At 46.9% G+C, this 23,141-nt stretch overlaps 1 protein-coding gene and 1 long non-coding RNA gene across 2 annotated transcripts in view; one reads left to right on the top strand and one right to left on the bottom strand.

The window, feature by feature from the left end:
* LOC311020139 overlaps window positions 1-23,141 on the top strand; it is a 452,545-nt gene that overhangs the window by 226,166 nt on the left and 203,238 nt on the right. The gene's annotated exons all lie outside the window — the stretch shown is intronic.
* Window positions 1-23,141, bottom strand: part of nyap2a (neuronal tyrosine-phosphorylated phosphoinositide-3-kinase adaptor 2a) — a 71,775-nt gene that overhangs the window by 1,506 nt on the left and 47,128 nt on the right. The gene's annotated exons all lie outside the window — the stretch shown is intronic.

The following is a 23,141-nucleotide window of genomic DNA, read 5'->3' as shown; positions in this document are numbered from 1 at the left end:
CTCAGTTTGAAACACATGGTTAACAAAAAAACAAAACTACATAGTTAGGTTTAGACAACAAAATGACAGTTAGGTTTAGTAAAAACATCATGGTTTGGATTTAAATTACTATGATATATGTTACGATATATATATATATATATATATATATATATATATATATATGTTATGATACATATAGGCCTATAAATAAATCAAATCAACAGGGATTTGGACAGCTATTATAATTTATTAACATACAAAACATACAATTAATAGTCTTCCCTTAAAGCCATCGGACCATTGAAAGAACTGTGTGACTCCTTTTTAATGCAACTGAAAAACACGACGAAGCGTTGCGGTGGTTTAGAATAGAAGGACAAAAACAAAGCAGCCACCGCCTTGTAGGGGTTAATGTAGTGCTCCCTTACCTTGGATGAATGAGGTAGCAAAAGGATCTAAGTCCCTGTCCCCAGTACAATTAGCCTCAGTACCCATAAGTGTAGGTATGTTTGTGCCTATTGTAGCTCTCTCACGACAACAGACAACGGTTGTTCTTGAATCAACCCTGGCAAGCTTCCGTTCATTCAGGTGACAGGTGACGCACATTTCCTGCGCCTGTGCGCCGTTTTTGTTTTGTTTGGACGCCAGGGGAAACTGCTCCCCTTATAGTTACTTTTATCCTTGTTATTTTTTTATCAATTTTTTAGCTCGTATTTTATACCACGCTTTTTTATCAGGCTTGCATATTTTAATTATCGGACGGCAGGACCTCTACCAAGAACCGCTCTCTCCGTCTGCTGCTGCGGAAGCCGAGGCCCTGGCAACTATGCCTGCCATGCCCTGTGAAGACAGTGAGCTTTTTAAAAAAAGCACATAAAAAGATATCAGACCTTAAGGAGGACATCCGTCGGCTCACTGACGAACTGCAGAAGAAGGACTCACTGCTGACTAGTTTCTCCTCCCGTCTTCCTGTACTGTCCAGTTTTTTAGCAGCCGACCATTCCAAAAAACTACCAAGCACAACCCTGCAGGATACAGTAGTGTGGGATCCATCCACCGGTTGCCGGCCCTCCTGCTCAACCCCAAATCATGGGTCAACCTGGGCTGAGTCTTCTCAGAGTCTTCTGTCTCTCCGCCTCCCGTTAACCTCTCCAACCGCTACACTGCTCTGGCCGATGACGACCCGGTCCACCCAGCTGATTCTCTCCGCGCCTCCTCCTCCCCTGGACCGGGGCACACCTGGACTACCTGCGGATCCCGTGGCCTCGCCGGTGGGGAGCTGCGATGATGAGGCCCGGGTGGCTGGGGAACACACAGGGGAGCCACCTCAGCGGCCTTCGAACCGGACCTCCTCCGCCCGGCGCAATATTCTTAAAGAGGCCTCCTCCGCTCCGGCCGGTTTCCTCGCCCGGACCCGGCGGGGAATCATCATACTACGACTACTGATGCCACTGGCTGCCAGGTGAGCCAGAAACCGTCATCCCCCCGCCCCCTTTTTTCCCCAACCACATTAATAATTGAAGACTCAATCATAAAAAACATCCGCTTCTTCAATGCCGCAACCCATTGTTTTCCTGGAGCCACTGTCTCCGGCATACTGGACAAACTCCCAGCACTGCTGAACTCTCTCGGGCCCTCCATCCAACGTGTCATAGTGCATGTTGGATCGAATGATGCAGGTAGAAAGCAGTCAGAGCTAACCAAAAATGATTTTAACGATCTTTTTAGGTTTTTAACAAACTGTGGAAAGTCCGTCTTTATTTCCGGTCCTATTCCAACTCTGGCCCGCGGAGTAGAACGTTTTAGCAGAATCCTCAGCCTCAATACCTGGCTTCAGTCCTCCTGCACTGCCCACAATTTAGGTTTTATCGCCAATTTTAATCTGTTCTGGAATCGTTCCTCCCTTTTTAGAGCTGACGGGGTTCATCCGAGCTGGCTAGGTAGCAGCATTTTAACAGACAATATCCTCCATGCTGTCCAATCTCACACACGTGCGTGACTGTTGACCTGCCACGCCCACCCGGTCCCCGACAAGTCTTCTTCGTCGCTCATACTCGCCCCTCCCTCAGTGACCCCAGTGGCACAGGACAGTATAATCACAATCCCAACCATAATCTCACACAGACAATTGAAACCCAGGACTGTTTTTAGATCAAACTGTGTTTTTAACATTCCACTTGTAAAACGTGATGAGAGCACGTTCAGCACAGTTAAGTTGGCTTTGCTGAATGTGCGCTCTCTTTTAAACAAATCTTTTATCATAAATGATATCATTTTAGATAATAACCTGGACAGCATTCTCCTTACAGAGACATGGCTTGGCACTGATGCACCTGTTGTTCTCACTGAGGCTTCCCCACCAAATTATAACTTTTTATTTTCAACTAGGGGGTGCAGAAGAGGGGGCGGTACTGCTTCAATTTCAAAGAACACCTTGAACATGAACAAAGCATTTTTTTTTAACAGTTACTCCTCATTTGAGTACCATGCCTTCGTTTTTAGCAACCCACCTATTCTCTGTATAACAGTCTACCGACCACCCCAGTATTCCACTTCATTCATTAGGGAATTTTCAGAAATGTTATCAATTATTCATACCACTTTTAACAGAATTTTAATAACCGGTGATTTTAATCTACACGTAGACATCTCCTCAGACTTAATGTCCAGAGAATTTTTAAACCTTTTACACTGCCTTGATTTTAAGCAACATGTGACGCAGCCGACCCACAGCAGAGGGCGCACCTTGGACCTGGTTATATCTTATGGCCTGTCCATTGGTGCGCCCTCTGTTGTGGACCTGGCTGTATCTGACCACTTTTGTGTGTTTTTTACAATCACCAGTTTTAATCAGCGGGAGGCCCCGGTGAGAACAGTGAGGAAAAGCTACCTAACTTCTGAAGTGGCTGCAAATTTGATCCAGATCTTAGAGAGCACTCCTGCCGAAATTTTACCAGCACCCTGCGATTTTATCACTGACAATTTTAACAATAAGATAAAGTCAACACTGGACTCAGTGGCTCCACTTTTTATTAAAACAATTAAAACAAGACCTACACCTCCGTGGAGAACTAACGAAATTAAACAACTCAAAAGGGAATGCAGGAGTGCTGAAAGGAGATGGAGGAGATCAAGGTTAACAGTCCATTATGAAATTTTACGTCAACACCTCAAAATTTACAATAACACAGTCAAACAAGCAAGAATCTCCCACTTCCAAAAATTGATCAATGACCATAAAAATAACCCCAAATTCTTATTCTCCACAATCGATCTTTTAACAAACACAAATTTAAAAAAATACTCCAAGACACCAGATAACGCCCTTTGCGAGGACTTTGCAGACCACTTCAGAAGAAAAATCAATGACATCAGATGGAGTCTTTTATCCCAACAGCTTTTAATACCTGGATCATTGCTTTTACCTGAGGAACCACTGGAGAGTTTTGCCCTGGTTGATGCGAGGACACTTGGTCGAGTTTTCTCCCAGGTAAAGCCCACAACCTGCCTTTTAGATCCAATTCCCACACCGTTTTTTAAAACACTCTATGGATTCTTTGAGGAACAGCTGTTGTATTTGGTGAATTGCTCTCTTCAGACGGGTGTCTTCCCCACCTCCTTTAAAACGGCGGTGGTGAAGCCCCTTCTGAAGAAGAGTGATTTAGACCCCAATGTCTTAAATAACTACCGGCCTGTATCCAACTTACCATTTTTAAGTAAAATTTGAGAAAAACTTGTTTTCAACCAAGTAAATGATTTCTTAAACTCAAACCATATTTTAGAGACTCATCAGTCTGGTTTTAGGAGGAACCACAGTACAGAGACAGCCCTTTTAAATATTTTAAATGACATCAGGTGTAATTTAGACGATCATAAACTCACAGTCTTGGTACTACTGGATCTAACCGCCGCCTTCGATACAGTAGACCATCACATTTTATTAAATAGACTGAGGAACTTGGTCGGCCTGGTTCACGTCCTACCTTACTGATCGAAGTTTCTTTGTAAGTATGGATACATGTTCCTCAGAAACCCATAAGATAAAGTGTGGGGTTCCCCAAGGGTCAATTTTAGGTCCAACTCTTTTTAACCTTTACATGCTTCCCCTTGGGGACGTCATCAGGAGGCACGGCATCAGCTTTCATAGTTATGCTGACGATACGCAACTGTACATCGCCGTGTCTCCTGATGACACAAGGCCAATTGATGCCCTTTTTAACTGTATTGTAGACATCAAGTCATGGATGGCAGCTCAACCAGGACAAAACAGAGGTTTTAGTCACTGGTCCTGAAGGCCAGAGAGAGACATTTTTACCAAAGTTACAGGATTTTAAACCCTCAAAATCTGTAAAAAATCGGGGCGTGATTTTTGACTCTGAGCTCACTTTTATTCCACACATTAAAAACATAACAAAGATAGGTTTTTACCATCTTAAGAATATAGCCAGAGTCCGCCCGTTTCTCTCTCAGGCCAGCACGGAGGTGCTGATGCATGCTTTTATCTCTTGTCGTTTAGATTATTGTAATGCCCTGCTCTCTGGTCTTCCCAAAAAGAACATGTACAATTTACAATTATTACAGAACTCAGCCGCACGCGTGCTGACGAAGACCAAAGGGCGGGAGCACATTACACCAGTTTTAAAATCGCTGCATTGGCTCCCTGTGCGCTTCAGGATCGATTTTAAGGTTCTTTTACTAGTTTTTAAATGTCTTAACGGTCTCGGGCCCTCTTATTTATCTGCACAAATTTTACCCTATCAACCCTCGCGGACCCTGAGGTCCTCCGGTGCTGGCCTTTTAACCATACCACAAGTTAGAACCAAAACACATGGGGAGGCGGCATTCAGTTACTATGGCCCCCGATTGTGGAACAGCCTGCTGGAGAACCTCAGGGCCGCAGAGAATGTTTTTAAAAAGAGACTCAAGACCCACCTTTTTAATCAGGCTTTTAACTGACATGTTTTCTAATTTCTTTTATGCTTCTTACATTTTTTATTATTATTCTATTTTATATTATTTATTTTAGCTTATCCTGTTTTACTGTTTTATAAATTTTATTTATTTTTACTGTTTGATTTATTGGGTCAATTTTATTTATTTTTATTGTTTTATTTATTGGGTCAATTTTATTCTATACATTTTGATACATTTTACTGTTTTTATTGTTTTTATTCCCTCAGTTTTTAGCTTCTACCTTTTATATTATTTTACTGTTTTAGCCCCTCGGTTTTCCAGTGTTTCCTCCTGGGGGCCTACCACACCGGGAGTTGTTTCTGGTTCACCGTTGGGGGTGCTGTCCCGTGGACAGCCCTGGCCCGGGTGGCTGGAGAGCTCTACACTGTGTCTCTGTGTATCTCTGTGTGTATATTTGTGGGGGTGGGAGGCTTGGGTTTCATGGTGTTCTTTGTTGTTCATACCTTTTTTTTTTTTGTTTTGTTCACTTTTATTTTCTGTGAGGCACTTTGTGCTACTTTTAAGTATGAAAAGTGCCATATAAATAAAGTTTGATTTGATTTGATTTGATTCCTTGTAAGCGTTACTCGCAAAATCACAATTTCATCCAGGCTTGTCTAATGTGCAATGGTAGCTCGTTCCAGAGTTTTGGGGCAGCAGTGGAGAAAGCTCTGTCCCCTCTGAGCTTCTGTTTGGACCTCGGTACCTGCAGGAGCAGCAGGTCAGCTGACCTGAGGCACCGAGCAGGAGGGTAGGGTTGAAGGAGCTCAGAGAGGTAAGGGGGGGTGAGACCATTTAAAGACTTGAAAACAAATAAAATTATCTTAAAATGGACTCTAAAGTGCACAGGCAGACAGTGGAGGGAGGCCAGGATTGGAGTTATGTGCTCCCTCTTACATGCTCCAGTTAGGAGGCGAGCGGCTGCATTTTGCACCAGCTGGAGACGTGCAAGGGAGGACTGGCTGACTCCAAAATAAAGTGCATTACAGTAATCCAGCCGAGATGTTATGAAGGCGTGGATTACTGTCTCAAAGTGCTTTTGTGCAAGAAAAGGCTTCCCCTTTGCCAGCTGCCTAATCTGAAAGAAGCTGGACTTCACTACAGAACTAATTTGCAGATCCAATTTAAACTCACTGTCCATCTTAAAACCCGAGTTTGTGACTGTTGGCTTTACATAGTCTGCCAAAGGGCCCAAGTCAACGGGCAAGGGTTCACGAGAGCTGCTTGGGCCAAACACCATCACTTCTCTTTTATTTTTATTAAAATGTAAACAGTTCAAGGCCATCCAGGCTTTGATGTCTTCGAGACATGACAGAAGTGGTGTGAGGGAGAAAGCATTTGTTTTCTTGAGAGGCATATAACTGGCTATCATCTGCGTAACAATGAAAAGCGATGCAATGCTTTCTCAGGATGGAGCCCAGGGGCAATAAATACAAAGAAAAAAGCAGCGGCCCTAAAATGGACTCCTGTGGAACCCCATACAACAGTGGAGCAGAGCTGGACTCCAAACTGTCAAGGCTTACGCTCATGCTGCCAGATATGATTTTTTTTTTTTTTTTTTAAGATTTTTTTTTAGGCATAGACGCCTTTTATTAGCAATGGATAGATTGGAAACATGAGGAGAGAGAGAGGGGATGTGACATGCAGCAAAGGACCTCCGGCCGGGATTCGAACCGGGGTCGGCTGCGTATGTACGTTCGTACATGGCATGCGCTCTAACCACTCCGCCAACTGCGCGCCCTGCCAGATATGATTTTAACCACTCCAGAGCTGTACCACGGATACCCACTAGGTGGTGTAACTGAGCCAATAAGGGGTTGTGGTCCACAGTGTCAAAGGCTGCAGTTAGGTCAAACAGAACAAGAATTACATGGTCACCAGAGTCATTAGCCGTGAGCATGTCATTAAAAACCCTTAATCGAGCTGACTCTGTGCTATGCAGAGTTTTAAAACCGGACTGAAAGACCTCCAGGACACCATGCTCGTCTAAAAATGACTTTAACTGAGCATGAACAACTTTCTCCCAAATTTTAGAAATAAAAGGCAGCTTGGAGATGGGTCTGTAATTGGCCAGCACACTATGATCCAGGCCAGGTTTCTTAAGTAGTGGCTGCACCACTGCATGTTTAAAACTCAGGGGGACAACACCTGAAGACAGACTGCTGTTAAAGATAGCTAGGACTGACTGCCCTGTACAGGGGAAACCTCTTTAAAGAGATGAGGAGAGACAGCGTCACAGGGAGAACCTGAAGGCTTAATATGGCAGACCAGGGGCCTCATTTATAAAACTGTGCGTAGGATCCTTATTAAAAGTGTACGTACGCCCAAAAGCCAAAGTTTGCGTGCGCCAAAAAAAAATCAGATTTATAAAACTGTGCGCACGCAAGCTGTACGCAATGTTCCCTTTATAAATCACAGGATCACCTACAAGTGTGCGTACCTGAATCCCGCCCTGTACACGCCCACATTTTACTGTGTTAATGAGCCGGCATGCAATCGTTTCCGTGTGGTGAATCACGGCGACAGGTCAGAAAAATAGCGAAGAAACGTTACTTTTCAGAGACGGAGAAAGAGACACTTGTTGGGGAGGTGGAGGCCCGGACAATAATTTAATTTAGGGGCCACAGCAGCGGGATCACGAATAAAAAGACGCAGTGCGAGTGGCAACACATTGCTGCTGCTGTCCACGGCGTCAGTGGGACGGAGGAGCGGACGGTGATCTGAAGGTAAATGACATCTTTCCGCTCCTAACATGGATTTAATGTATTGCTAGAGTATTTGAGGAAGTTTGATTTTGATGTGACTTTGACGGGGATTGTGTCCGAAAAGGAGGGAGACACAGACGCGACTGAGACCAGAGGGATAAGGGTGAACAGATTTTAAACTTTTATTATATATAAAACAAAACGTTAAATAGTTTTTGTCCTTCGAGAGTCTGCAGCGTTGGGCGTAGAGGAGGGAGATGGTGAGGAGGGTGATGTGAGGAGGGTGACGTGACGGGCCCGCCTCAGCACATCAAGCGGTCGGGTGCACACTGATGCCGTCCTGCAACTTCAGCGAGACACAATCACCACCATCAACAACGTTGCAGATGAGCTACGGCAAACGCGCACTGTGATTAATAAAATACTACGTTTACAATGAACATTGATTGTTGTCTTCCTTATATTACAAACGCAAAACATCCTCACGGATTCTTGCGCCCTGTTGATACCCCTCCAGTCGGGCAGGGGGCCGTGGCTCAGGGTCATCGATAAATTTGCGCTCTCCACACTCCACGACTGAGCGCGCACGAGCGTCCCACTCATTATAGCGCATTTCCTCTGCGCTCTGGTGGTTTAAAAACGAGGATAAGTGTAACAAGTATACGATGGCTTAATGGCTGTATGTATGTGCGTTGATAATATATGCACATAAATAAGGAGAATATTTAGTTATTCCCGCTGTGTTCTACAGTGATCTAATGGAGGGTATTTATTGTATACTGTATTACATGCATTTGGGCCGTCTCCTCCTCCTGCGGTGACAGCGCTGATTCAATATTTCAAAATGATTTTGATTTAAGATACAAGTCAGATTTTAAAAGAAGGTGTTAATATGAAAAATACTCACTCATTAAAAGCGTCAAAAACATTGCTGGAGTTCATCATGATAACACAGATCTAACGTATGATATGGAGTGTAATTAAATGTGCGCGAGTCATCAAAAATATATAGTTCCTCTCACGTTTACTGCTGATTCCCCTCCAGTCTCCAGAATGTGCGTACCGGTACGCAGGGGTTGAAACTAACTTTTTGGCTTACCAGACAACTGGCGAGTAGATGAAAATTTTTAATAGACTAACAGATTTTTTACCCGACAAAAATATTAAATTGCCATTTGTTAGAATTACTTTTTCGTATGTCTGTCTAAATTGATTTTCAATCATAGTAATCGCAGTCTCTTTTCTTCACAATATTTATTAGCAGTATATAAACATTAACATTTTTCATTTCATTTGTAACACACTTCAATCTCTGTCGGAGTCAGAGAGTTCTTGCCTCACCCGACACCGTGTAGCGCCACTTCTCATTAAATTTCCGAACATAATATTTCGCTGGTTTTGACTGAGACGAGGTGGGCGCTGAGACGCTGTCGGTCGATTCTTCCTCCGTCCTCGTTTTTTTTCTTGGGGGCTGCCCCCCCACAAGAAATATCCACATAATGGAGTAGCTAAATCGGGAAAAAATAGTTTATAGGCTGCGGTAAAAAGGTCTACAAAGTATGAATGAACAAGTGTGGGAAGTGGTGTTGATTTTCGCGGGATCATCTGGGATAGCCCGCCTTACTCTGCCTCTGATTGGCTTACCCTGATTCCTCACTCCTCATGCCTACACCTAACCGCCAATGAGAGGCATCCATCCCAGAACTGACGGGAGACGTGTTAAGTTGCTGATCAAAACACACAACTTCCTGTTTTTGCTGCTTCACATTAAAAGCTTCTACACAAGAAAGATATGATGGGCTTTTATTTTTTTAGATTACTCGCCAGAGTGGCGAGTGGTCTTCATAAATTACTCGACAAATACAAAAATTACTCGCATTTGGCGAGTAAAACAGCTTAATTTCAACCCCTGCCGGTACGCATGCCTCAGAGTTTGCTTACGGGGTACGCACACTTTCCCGTCAAGTTTGGTTTTTATAGATCACAACATTTGCGTGGAAAGTGGCGTACGCACGTTTCCAGCCCCGTTTTGTGCGTATGCAAGCTTTATAAATGAGGGCCCTGGTCTTCTAAAAATGACAGAGACACAGGCTCAAACGTATCAAGAGCTACAGAACAAGGAGTAGAGTCCGAGGGGTCGGATGCAGGAGCTGAGAGCCCTAGCAGTAGAAACCTTATCAATAAAGAAGTCCATCTTTTGTTTAGATCTTCTTTCTAGTCTTCTTTGCAGAACTTTCCAGGAGGGGGCAGAATGATTGATGACTTCATGGTTAGAATATGGTTCGGAGTGAAAGGTTCTAGGTCAGAGGGGTTGTTGAGATGTTCAACACTTAGTGGCCTAATGTTAATTATGGCCATTGTTGTGGTGTTGAGTCTGCTTGCTTGACTTGTTGAACATGACATCAAGAATGCTTCTGATCATCCACATTTAACGCTCCCAGACTCCACCATAAGACTTGCTGAGGGGATGGTAAAGCCGATTGCTCGTTGACATTTTTGATCTATGCCCTTGAGCATCTCAGAAAACACTAGCTTCCATGAAATGTGTTCCCTGATCGCACCTTAGTTGGCGTACAAGTCCTACAATGCTACAAACGTTTGGAGCACATTTATGAATGTATCAGTCATTAAATTGTCAAGTGTCTCATGTACTGCTCTGGAGCAGCTAAACAATAATCCATATAATTTTAATTCCTCCCTTCCTTCATTCCTTCCTTTCTTCTTTCCTTTATGACAAAGGGGCCGAAACAGTCGAGACCACCGTAAGTGAAGGGAGATGTCTCTGTGTGGACAGTGATTATTATTTGATGATATTTTTTTATTTATTTAAATCATGTTACAAATGTTTTGACAGAAACTTAACTAAAACCACAAATGAAATGTAAATACAGCAAACGGTTAAACAGGAAGGAGGAGCTGCTGAACTGAAGCCGGTCAGTGAACGAGCTGCTTATAAATCCAACATGGGGAGAAGTGGACAATGCGCTTTTTATACTTTCATTATTTTAGTTTCTCCACCGCAGACCCACGTCACTCACCGGTGTGGATCATCAGCTGTCAATCATCAGCAGCATTATAATGATGTAGCTTAGTGAAAGTCCAGTCGGATTCTCTGAGCATCGCGGTCGACTTTTCCTAAATCCTTTTGAGTTTTCCTTCCAACTTTCCTTAACCCTGTGATATTTTTGACTATTCAACTGCAACCAGGGATAAACCAACAGAGGACAAAAACTTATGGCAGGAACAAAAACCGAAAAGGAGACATGAAGACTAGTAGCGGGAACTTGAGTACACGGCATCAGGAACCAGGGTAACGAAACAATGAACCGACAAGGAGACAGGGGAAACACTAAGGCTGTGTTCGAAATGCCATACTAACGTACTGCCTACTACATACTCAACGTGTATGTACTGCATACTGCCTACTAAATGAACGTTTGAGTATGCTGTTACCCTCAGACTGTTCACACCGAAGTATACACATCTTATTGTAAAATGTATATGTATGTTTGCTGGGACCACTTTATCCAGGACGGTAACTCCGGTCAGAGAGTAGACGCATACGCAGGGAACAGTTCAGGATGTTTATTTCTCTTGCAAACAACATCCCATAAATGCTATATAAACATAACTGGAACAAATAGCTGCCACATGCACACGTTAACACAATAATGCAATAGTGCAATATAACGGCCGACATGGTGCGGCAGAGTGACACACACATGCTACGCGAGGTACAGGCTAATACGCTAGCTACCCAGTTCGTGAGTGAATCGATTAATACAGAGGCAGAACCACACAAATCACGACCACTTTAAGGAACCGAATTACGGAATGTATATAACCTTTATATCACGTAAATACACGTGGTCCAATATTACTCACTCTTCACGAACGCATTCTTTGCCGTGGCGTGTTAAGCAATCGTGCGCGACGAGCTCTGGCGCAGACCCGTGCGACTCGTAACTCTAGGACCCTACGGCACTACCTGAGCTGCCCAAAGTGCCTGAATAGAAATAATGCTGTAATATATATATTACGATATCACAAACTAATAGGGAATTTACAACAGCCGCCCCCTGAATAGCATGGCTATTATGTAAACAAATAAATTCCCTAAGGTGCTACAGAAGTCCCTGGATCGGCGTCGTCGCCCGGAACAGCTGGCAGCCGCACAAGGCGTGCTACTGGTTGGAGGTAAGTCTTGTCCCCCACTTGGACCTCAGCAGACCGGGTGCATCCATCGGCATTGGCATTCAGCCTGACCACCTTCCCAACAGGCCAATGAGCACGCGGCAGCTGAGGATCGACGATCATCACGACAGTGTCCTGGAGAAGATCATCGGTAGGTTGGTGCCACTTCTGGCGGACCTGAAGAGACGGTAGGTAGCTCCTGATGAATTGTGTCCAGAAGTGATCCACCATCATTTGACAATGACACCACCGTCTCCTGGTGAGTGGGTCCGGAGCGTAGGACACTTGTGGCAAGGAGGCGTCCCGCCGCCCCATCAGCAACATGTTTGGTGTCACAGGATCCGGATCCCCAACGTCTGACGACACGTATCCTAAGGGCTTGGAATTGAGGATACCTTCTACCTCAATTAAGACTGTGAGCAGGACTTCTTCTTGGAGGGACTGAGCACCAATCACCACCTGCAGGGCTTTCTTGACGGATTGTATCTCACGCTCCCAGGCGCCACCAAAGTGGGGAGCCGCTGGTGGGTTGAACTTGAATTTGATCCGTTGCTTGGCAAGTCTCTCTTGTAGCTGTGGTTCCATTGCAGCGAACGCCTCCTTCAGCTCTCTCTCTGCCCCTCGGAAGTTTGTTCCCTGATCAGAGAGAACCTCGAAAGGGGTGCCTCTACGTGCGATGAATCTCCTCAATGCTAGGAGGAATGCGTCGGCGTCGATACTATTTAGCAGATCCAAGTGGACACATCGAGTGGTGAGACATTTGAATATGACACCCCATCGTTTCTCACTGCGCCGCCCGACCTTGATGACGTATGGTCCAAAGCAGTCCACTCCCGTCGAGAAGAACGGAGGCCTGAAGATCTGCAGGCGGGCAGGGGGTAGGTCCGCCATTATTGGAACCACTGGCTGCCCTCTCCATTTTCTGCATTCCGCACAAGTCCTCTGATGGTGCTTGATAGCCTGTCTCCCACGCAGGACCCAGTACTTGCGCCTGATCTCGGCGAAGACCCTATCGGGCCCTGGGTGGAGTAGTCGTGCATCCACGTCCTTGATAAGGAGTCTTGTTACCGCATGGCAGGGATCGAGAACTATGGGGTGGATGTCGGTAAGACAGGAAGTGTCCATACGACGAAAGCGTCCGCCGACTCGGATTAAACCCATTGTTGGATCCATCTCCGGTGTAAGCGTACTGAGCTTACTGCTGGGCAGTACTGGTTTACCAGCCCTGAGACACTTAATCTCTCCTGGGAAGCAGTCTGCTTGGCTAGCCTTCAGCAGGAGGGCTTCGGCGTCAAGAAGGTCCGGTTGAGGTAAGGATGGGTCAGCCGCCGCCCCATCAAATAACTGCTGGGTGGCGTTGACCAGGTCTGTCCAGCTGTCGAACTGTGTGACGTCTGGTGTTTGAAGTGCCAGACTCATCTGTGTGAGGCCGCAGAAGATACTTTGCTTGAGCTCAGCAGCATCTTCTGGCTCTGTGGCGGTGGGAAGCGATGGCCAATTTTTAGGCGGACCACGGAGGAACGACGGCCCTTGAATCCACCGATTAGGCGCCGCCAGCTCAACCAAAGTCTTGCCGCGGGTGAGATCGTCGGCCGGATTGTTGGCCGTGTCCACATACCGCCAGGTGTACACGGACGTCAGGTCCTGAATCTCTGAGACTCTGGTTCCAACGAAGACCTTGAACCTGCAGGACTCTGATGTCAACCAGGTTAAGACAGTGGTGGAGTCAGTCCAAAGGAAGGTCTGGGTGATGCTTAAGGTGAGCTCTCGATGAACGAGGGAGGACAGCTGGGCTCCTGTCAATGCTGCACAGAGCTCTAGACGTGGCATTGACTGCTGGCGCTTCGGAGCCACCCTAGACCTTGCCATCACAAATGAGACATGGACGGTGTCGTCACTCTTCGTTGTGAGGTAAACTACCGAACCGTATGCCTGTTCAGAGGCATCACAGAAGACATGCATTGTATACTCTGTGGCTTCATTGGCGATGTCCTGTGGTGCGTAGGTTCGCTGTAGGGAGATATTCGCCAGCTCGGGGAGTTCCCTCTCCCAGCTGGACCAGGCCTCGAGGATGTCAGGAGGAAGGTTTGGGTCGTCCCAGCTCCTCTTCTTCGCCCACAGTTTCTGGACGAGAACCTTGGCCCGCGTTGTGTAGGGAATGATGAATCCAAGAGGATCATATTGTCTGGCCAGCACCTTGTACACGTGGCGCATGGTGGGAATCTCGCTCTCCATCGGCTTGGGCTTGTAACCAAGTTGATCGGTTGGACAATGCCACTGTAGGCCCAGAGCCGGCTCCTGAGGTTCGGCGCTCTTCTCAGCTAACCATAGCTCTGTGCTCTCTGATCTGGCAGTGGAAGGCAGATGATAGACGACAGATGAAGGGACGTTACTTGCCCACTGCCGGATCTCGAATCCTCCCGAGGCCAGACACTGCCGCATCTTGTCCACGAGGAGCTTGGCAGACTCGGGTGTTGAAAGGCTCTGGAGACAGTTGTCCACATAGAACGACTGCTCTATGGACTGCAGGATGTCTTCGTTTCCCTCTGCGTGGTCTTTGACTTGCTTCTGCAGCGCGAACGTTGCACAGCACGGGCTGCTTGTTGTACCGAATGGCAAGACCTGCCACTGGTAGATGTTAGGTTGCTCTTCTCGTCGCAGGTTCCTCCAGGCGAACCTCAGCAATGGCCGGTCCTCCAGTAGGAGCCGAACCTGGTGGAACATTGCCCGGATATCTCCACTGATGGCAACAGCATACTGCCGGAACCGCAGGAGGACCCCGATGAGCGATGGTCCAAGGGTTGGACCCGGGAGGAGTTGCTCATTAAGGGAGAGGCCGCAGTAAGTGAAGGAGCAATCAAAGACTAGGCGATCCTTGCCGTTGTGATGGACGAGGTGATGGGGAATAAACCATGACTCGTTGGACTTATCCGTCTCTTCTTTGCTGAGCTTGGTAACGCACCCTCCATCGATGAGCTTTTGGATCTCTGCTTCGTAGACTTTGGCCTTAGCTGGGTCTTTTTCCAGTCGGCGTTCTGTGCTGCGGAGCATTGGCATGACTGCTTCAGCCGCGGCTTTCAGCAGTGGCGCGTCCTTGGCCCGGAGCAGAGGTGTGGCGTACCGGAATGTGTCAATGACCTTCACCCTCTCAGTGCGTGCTTCCAGGATGCCCACGGCCTCTTGGTCCAGACGGGACCGTACTGCTAGCTTCTTGCTTCGAAACGGGAGGACGTCGAGCTGCCAGAGACGTTCAACATGTTGGTAGTAGTCATCTGGCGCTGGCTTGAGAGATGTGAAGTAGCATGCAGCAGCATGAGACCCGAGACCATCTGGGCCCTGGAGCACCCAGCCGAGCGCTGTGTGAACAGCTGCGGGTCCACCTCTGGGGCCGAACCTGACGAGCTCGTTGGCTGTGATCAGGTGGGTGCAATCTGCACCGATTAGCAGTAGCGGACGCACCTTACTGAAGTCGTGCAGCTGGAGGCCCCTCAAGTGGCGATAGCGCTTCTGAAGGGCAGTTACGGGGTAAGATTGCTCTGACAGGGCTAGCCGTCCCGCTGTGAAGGCACCCTTAACCAGGTGCTGTTCTGAAGGCCGTGCCAGGGAGGCCACATGGAAGTTCACCGAAGCACCAGTGAGGCGAGCCACATCTTGGCGGATCGTCCGCAGAGCGAGAGATTCGGCTTCACCTTTGAGTTCCAGGTGACGAACGGCAGCTGGCAGTATTATTGTGCGTTCGGCCCCATCGTCAAGGATCGCGTAGGTGTGCAGCGACTTGCTCCCATGGCTAATGCTGATTGGCACCACCACTTACGACAACGCTTGCCGTCTGCTATCCACTTCTCGATCTCTTCCGGTGAGTGCCGGACGATGTCTGGACACTGTGATAGGTAGTGATCAGCACTCTTAGAGAAGAGACATATCCTCTCGAACTTCTGCTGCTTGGCCTCCGACCGAAACGTGTCTGACGGCTGTCAGATTTAGGCTTGTCAGAGCCATGATAAACTGAGAGGTTGCAAGGCCTGGGGACAGGAACTTGCATATCTCTGTTTGGGGCCTGTGGCCCTTCAGTCCGATGGCGCTGTGCCATTTTTGCGGACAGTCTTTGAGCTTCAGCCTTCACCCTGAGCCAGTCGGCGAGGTCTCGAAGGTCGTACGGGTTTAGGCTGTTTGTATTGAGGCGACCTTGAGCCTGTAGATGCTCCACGAAGCCGTCCCTCGATTGCTTAGGGAGCTTACTCAGGAGCCGATCGACATGGCCGGTCGACATCACTTCCATTCCGTTGGGCCCTTCCAGCGATGTGAGCATTCCCACTAGCAGGTCGACGCTAAGGGCGAAGCTCTGGAAGGCTTTGGAATCTCCTGCTTTGAGGTCAGGAGAGTTCAGAATCGTGGCAATCTCACTTTGCGCAAGTTGATGTGGCTGTCCGTATTGCCGCTGTAAGGCCTGCATAGCGGCGGTGTAGGGCTGCGCATAGTGCCTGCAGGACTGGGCTATCAACCTGGCTTCATCCAGAACCAGGTGCTCCATAAGTACACGGTACTTGTAGTGTTCAGAGAGTTCCGTGTGGGGAGTAGGTGGTCCAGCGCCATCTTCAGGTCAGTGAAGTCTCTCTCATTGTCGTTGACCAACTTAGGCAGTTTTGGTACTGGGACTGGCTGCCTGGGAGGCTGGAGAGCGGAGGGCATCTGTGTTGGTGTATACGGGGGCTGAAGGGCATACTGGACCGGTGGGGCTGGTATAGGCTGATACGGTGCTGGACCAGGTGCTAGAGGCACCAGCTGATAGGCTGGCTGAGTTGTTGGAGCAGGCTGGGGGTGGTACACCGGTTGTGGATGATGGCTCAGCTGGTACGGTGCTAGAAGCGCTGACTGAGTTGGGCTGACTGGCGGAGGCTGATACGCTGTCTGCGGGGGGACAGCAGGTGTGTATGGTAAGGGCGCCACTGCCCATGTGGGTGGTTGACAGGTAAACTGCTGAGGCGTGACTCCTGGTTGCTGGCCCACTGGCTGGAAAGCAGATGCAGCTGGTAACTGGTGTGCGGGGTACTGCGCTGTTGCAGTCTGGGGTTGATATGCAGGCTGTGGAGGCGTAGCTTGAACATATTGATATGCAGTCTGGGGTTGATATGTAGGCTGTGCAGGCGTAGCTTGAACATATTGATATGCAGTCTGGGGTTGATATGTAGGCTGTGCAGGCGTAGCTTGAACATATTGATATGCAGGATAGGCAAGTGTCATTGGTGTAGGCTGATATTGGGCCTGTACGGCCGTTGGCATATTGGCGTACCTGATCTGCACCGGCGATGGCCCAGGCTGGTTTGGATGGAAGGCAGGCTGGTACCCCGCTGCTGTTGACAGTTGTTGGCCCACTGCTTGCACCGCCTGGGAGTTAGCCTGTGTCATGACCATACTCGTCGCAGTGGGAACTGGCGGCCGAGGAACTGCTCCGAATAGCGGTGCAGAAGTTATTGTTGATGGCAGGGACTGAGTCAACGTGTAGCTCGGCCGCCTTTGGCCTAGTGTACAACCTGTTTCAGACCGCCACGCTGCGGTTGTTGTGCACAGCGATGGTGTTAGCGGCAGCTTATCTTGAGGCTGGGTAGGTGGTCCCGGCTGGGGGGATAACGGCTGCTGCTGAATGACACGGCTGTCTGGTTGGGGGTCCAACCAAGGTGAGTGGTTCGACGGGACACCTAGACCAATATATGGCGTGTGCTGTTGCGTAGGAGAACCTGGTCCGCTTGCATCGAAGCTGTATTCGGAGGGGGGTGGCGATTGGAGCCCCAAAGACACGTGCTGGTGGCTGGGCAGACTGCTAGCATCCGATGCTATTTCCCATTAACTCGCCTCATCGTCGGCTGCTCCTGGCGAGAAGGGACAGGGAGGGGGCCCGAGCGCGGTGTATAGCTGGTCACCTGTAGCGGCGGACTCGGTCCGCAGGCTGAGTGACCGCAGCTGCTGTGTGCTGGCGCTCTCGATGTCGTCTTCGAAGGAGGCAGTATAAGGCATGAGGGACTGTGGTAAGCTGACCTGAAAGCCCTTCATGTGTGCTGGAAGCTGTCGCGGCCTTCCTCGTCTTTGTGGTCCGCTTTCGGCTGCTGCTGTTCTCTGTGCGTCCATGGTGACGTCGTGGGTGAAGTAATCCGGCTCGAAGGACCAATATTGTAAAATGTATATGTATGTTTGCTGGGACCACTTCATCCAGGACGGTAACTCCGGTCAGAGAGTAGACGCATACGCAGGGAACAGTTCAGGATGTTTATTTCTCTTGCAGACGAATGACATCAATGATGGCGTCAACAGGTAGCCAAATGAATAATGGAACAGATGAACGGATGCATGCTCGAATGAATGACGTAGTAATGAATGGTTTTTCTGTAAGACAGAATAAGAAATAGACAAATAGTTATTACTAGATTCACCTACTAAAACACACTACACTCTAGTACTAACAACATCCCATAAATGCTATATAAACATAACTGGAACAAATAGCTGCCACATGCACACGTTAACACAATAATGCAATAGTGCAATATAACGGCCGACATGGTGCGGCAGAGTGACACACACATGCTACGCGAGGTACAGGCTAATACGCTAGCTACCCAGTTCGTGAGTGAATCGATTAATACAGAGGCAGAACCACACAAATCACGACCACTTTAAGGAACCGAATTACGGAATGTATATAACCTTTATATCACGTAAATACACGTGGTCCAATATTACTCACTCTTCACGAACGCATTCTTTGCCGTGGCGTGTTAAGCAATCGTGCGCGACGAGCTCTGGCGCAGACCCGTGCGACTCGTAACTCTAGGACCCTACGGCGCTACCTGAGCTGCCCAAAGTGCCTGAATAGAAATAATGCTGTAATATATATATTACGATATCACAAACTAATAGGGAATTTACAACACATCTCATACTACATTTTTTTGTTTTTTTTAACTTTATTGACATCTCGTCCTCATCTTCTCTCACGTAACCGAATCGATTACGTTAGCGGTTCTAGCTCCCGTTTAATATTAATTACTTATCAAAATATAAAGCATGATTATTATTACAGTTAATTTAATATTTCTAAATATTTTTTAAGTCAAATTACAACTGTCAAATGTTTTCTACAGTTTATTATATATGCGCGCTCTCACGCTTTCCCTCTTTCTTCCTCTTACCTGAGTAGCTGCCTTCACTCGCCATCGATCGCGACTGTTAAGCAGCTTTTATCGATCATTAATCGTCCGTTCATAGATCGTATTATACCTCTGACCACGGAACACCAGCACCTTCACCGCGGAGACGACGGAGGCAATCGGCCCGTCGGAGTACATGTACATGGAATTTGGATTTCCCTCTGAAGTAAGTAATATCACTTATCTGGTTTAAATACGTTCCTTTATTATTTGATTATCAATAGATGTGCATATGCATGCATAAATAAATGTAGGCTACATGTAGGCTAATATAAGTGGTTTTAATAATATCATGTATGAGTTTGGTGTGATAAAAAAACAAGTACAAGCCAGTGGGATATTAGTGAATAATTTATAAGACAAATAATCCATGTTATACAGGTTGCAATACGTGTATGATAAGAAGGAATAAGTAGTTCATCAACAAATGAATAGGAAAGCATTCAGAATAAATGTAATATCTGATGTTTTCTGTTACAGGTTGGTGCCAGACGGCAGTACTGCAGGTCAATCCTCATGTTCCCCCGCTGGGCCTCTACTTCGGGAAGGGGATTTAAGGAAGGACTTCTGTCTTTCAAGGCGTTCCACGGAGAACCTCGTCCACTGCTTACTAACAGAACAGATGGGTTCCATGTCCATAGTTCCACGGTGGTGATGGGGGTGACAGCGACAAAGTCAACGAGCCACTCCAGCAGTCCTGGTACATCCTCAGAGGCTCGTAGCTGCAGTGTCTGCTCCAAATGTCCAGATCCCTGTGTTGCAGGAACACGATTATTGTTGAGGTTTTATTTGTGTTTATCAGTAGTGCAGTTTATAAGTAATACCACACAGTAGTTCTTACAGACAAATGTTTCCTGTTTAATGATTTACGATTATTAGGTTGTGTACAAAGAGTGTACACAACCGTTACCGTTAGTAAATATATAACCACGGTTTAACATAAGCACTATATTCTTAGTTAACGTCGGTAAAAACGGCACATTTGCCGATCCGCTTACGCTCGCTAACTTCTATGGTAAATTACCGTCAGTAGGCTAGCCGGCTAGCAGGACCTTCCATTCGTAACGTTAACGTACAATTCCAACAACAATAAAGTAACGTTCATTATCAATACGATTTAAAAGTCAGCTGGAAACATAAAAATCATGTTACAGTATACTTACATGTGTACGCGGTCTCCGAGTGATGGGAGAGCTGATCTGCAGCATTATTCAGCTGCTCTGATAACCCTCTGAAGGGCTTTACGGTCTTGTTTATTGCTGTTCCCATACCACGACGTCATCAACTGTGTCAATATGCTTTCAACTGTGGCAGAGTAGAAGGAGCGCAGGATGGATAAGGAGGCTCCAAACTTCCTCAGCTGCTGGAGATGGTAAAAGTGCTGGTTTGCCTTTCTGGCCGTGGTCTGGATGTTGGCAGACCATGTCAGGTCATCTGAAATGGTGACACCTAGGTATTTAAAACAGCGCACCCTATCCACTGGAGCCCCGTTGATGCTAAGGGGGGTGTTAGTATGCTGTCCTCTCCTGAAGTCCCTAACTAGCTCTTTTGTTTTGCTGACATTAAGCTGGAGACAGTTAGTCTGACACCAAGATGCCAGACCCTCTACCTCCTGCAAGTAGGCTGTCTCATCATTGTTGGTGATAGAGCCCAGCACTACTGTGTCATCAGCAAATTTGATGATGGTATAGTATAGATGAGTAGAGTAGGGGGCTTAGCACACACACTTGTGGAGCACCAGTGTTAGTAGTTATGGGACTGGAAACATGACTGCCCATATTCACTACCTGTGATCTGCCCTGTGAGGAAGTCCAGGACCCAAGCACACAGACCGCTGCTTAAGCTCAGGTCACTCAGCTTTGTGAACAGTCTCTGGGTGCGATTGTGTTGAACGCAGAGCTGTAATCAATGAACAACACTCTCACATAGTTCCCATTTTTCCTGTCCACATGGCTGAGGGTGGTGTGCAGGACATGGGAGATCAGTACTCAGTGGATCTGTTGGTACAATAAGCGAACTGTAGTGGATCAGTAGTGGTGGGGATGGAGGCTGAGATGATGTCCTTAACGAGTTTCTCAAACACATTCATTACCACCGAGGTAAGTGCAACTGAGCAGTAGTCGTTTAGGCAGGATGGAGTGCTGTTCTTTGGTACCGGAATGATGATGGAATTTTTAAAGCATTTGGGTGCAGACGACTGAGCCAAAGACTCATTAATGATACTGGTAAAAACACTGGAGAGCTGGTCTGCACAACAGCGTAGCAGACGATTAGGAAATAGGGTCTGGATCAGGCGCTTTACGTGCGTTGACCCTCTTCAGTGCTCTGCGCACATCACACTCTGCAACACTGATCTCTCATTTTGAGCCTACAGATGCCAGATTGGCTTTTGCTGTTGCATCAGTTGATGGCATTGAAGTCTGTGATGGTACATAGGTCCTGCCACATACTCCTCACATCCCCTTGGCTGAAGCGCGCCTCCATGCACTCTCGGTACCAACGTTTGGCATCCTTCATTGCCCGCCTCAGATCATATGCCGCAGCCTTGTAAGCGTTCATATCTCCCAAAGTGAGCACATTGTTAAATGCTGCGGTGCGGGCGTTCACGGCTCTGCGGATGGTGCTGTCCACCCAAGGTTTGCGGTTCGGAAAAGTTTTTAAAGTGACTGTGGGAATGATTTCATCCACCACTAAGGAAGCTCATCACTACATCCGTAGACAAACTATTGTCCTTGTCGTGCCTGAACTATTCCCAGTCTACGAAAGCCAGCGCACTTTGTAGTGTGGCTTCCGATTGGTGGGTCCAGAGTTTCACCTCCCTGCTGATTGGTGGTTTGCATAAAAACCTTTGTTTGTATTCCGGTAACAGCAAGATAGTGTTATGATCTGATCTGCTGGTTTTGAGACAGCTTTATAGCCTTTCTTATATGGCGAGTAACAATGGTCCAAGTAGTTCACCCCTTGTGTAGGACAAGTGACATGTTGATAAAAGTTTGGCATGACTTTCTGGTGATTAGCCTTGTTAAAATCCCCTGCAACGATAATGCTGCGTCTGGGTGACTGTGCTGGCCCGAACTAAGCACCCTGTGTAGCTCAGACAAAGCCATACCTGTGTCTGCATCTGGTGTGATGTAGACTGCTGTGAAAATGACATAGAAAGGCTGACACTTGATGGTCAGGTGCTCCAATTGAAGTGAGCAGCTGCGGGAGCAGCTTTGACTTGTTGGAAGATTCAGTTCTGTCCATGCATCACTGCCTGGTCTGGGACAATGGGAGCTAACCACGTCTCAGTGAGGCAGAGGATGTTACAGTCCCTCACATCGCGTTGAAAAGTGACACTGGCTGACATACAACAGGCTGATTGGGAAAAGGCATGTTTTAAAGCCCAAAAACACTCTATCATTACTAGAATGAAATTATTACAATATAGAGAACATACATTACCCCGGCTAAGCTAAACCAATGGTCCCCTGATGTGCCAGACACGTGCATTAAGTGTTTGGAAGGAAAGGGTACTCTCTACCACTGCGTATGGGATTGCCCAAAAATAAAAAAAATATTGGAAAGAAATTGTTCTGACTTTATCTGAGATTGTTGGAGTGGAGGTACCTCACCAGGAATATGTATACTTGGTATATATCCAAAGAACTTTGTTGTTAATCCTAAAGAGTTAACTTTAATTGACTTTGGTCTCCTGCAAGCTAGGAGGATGATTGCTTTGTCCTGGAAAAAAACGGATGTTCCCTCGATACATATGTGGATAAAGGAGATGGCATCTTGTATTGTGTTGGAAAGACTGACTTATATAACCAAGGAAAGGACTGCAGAGTTTGAGACTGTGTGGAAACCTTTAATAGAGTTTCTTAAACGTTAGAGCGCACAATCAACTTGGAACTGCTGTGTTGATATATGTTGTTGAGTGTTTGTGTTTTATTTGGTTTAGTTAATTTGTTAAATGTGTGTGGTATGTGAAATGTCTTGTGAAATTGTGACTTTAAAAAAAAAATAATTATGTTATTGTTTTGATTGTTGTCTGTATAAGTGAAATATATGTAAAAGTTCAATAAAAATATCGTTGAAAAGTGACACTGGCTCTGAGGTCATC

This window comes from Eutrigla gurnardus, assembly GCF_963514095.1.
Source record: "Eutrigla gurnardus genome assembly, chromosome: 10".
Classification (NCBI taxonomy): Eukaryota; Metazoa; Chordata; class Actinopteri; order Perciformes; family Triglidae; genus Eutrigla; species Eutrigla gurnardus.
Note: the sequence above shows the minus strand (reverse complement) of the source record. Positions and strands in the feature narration are given on the sequence as shown.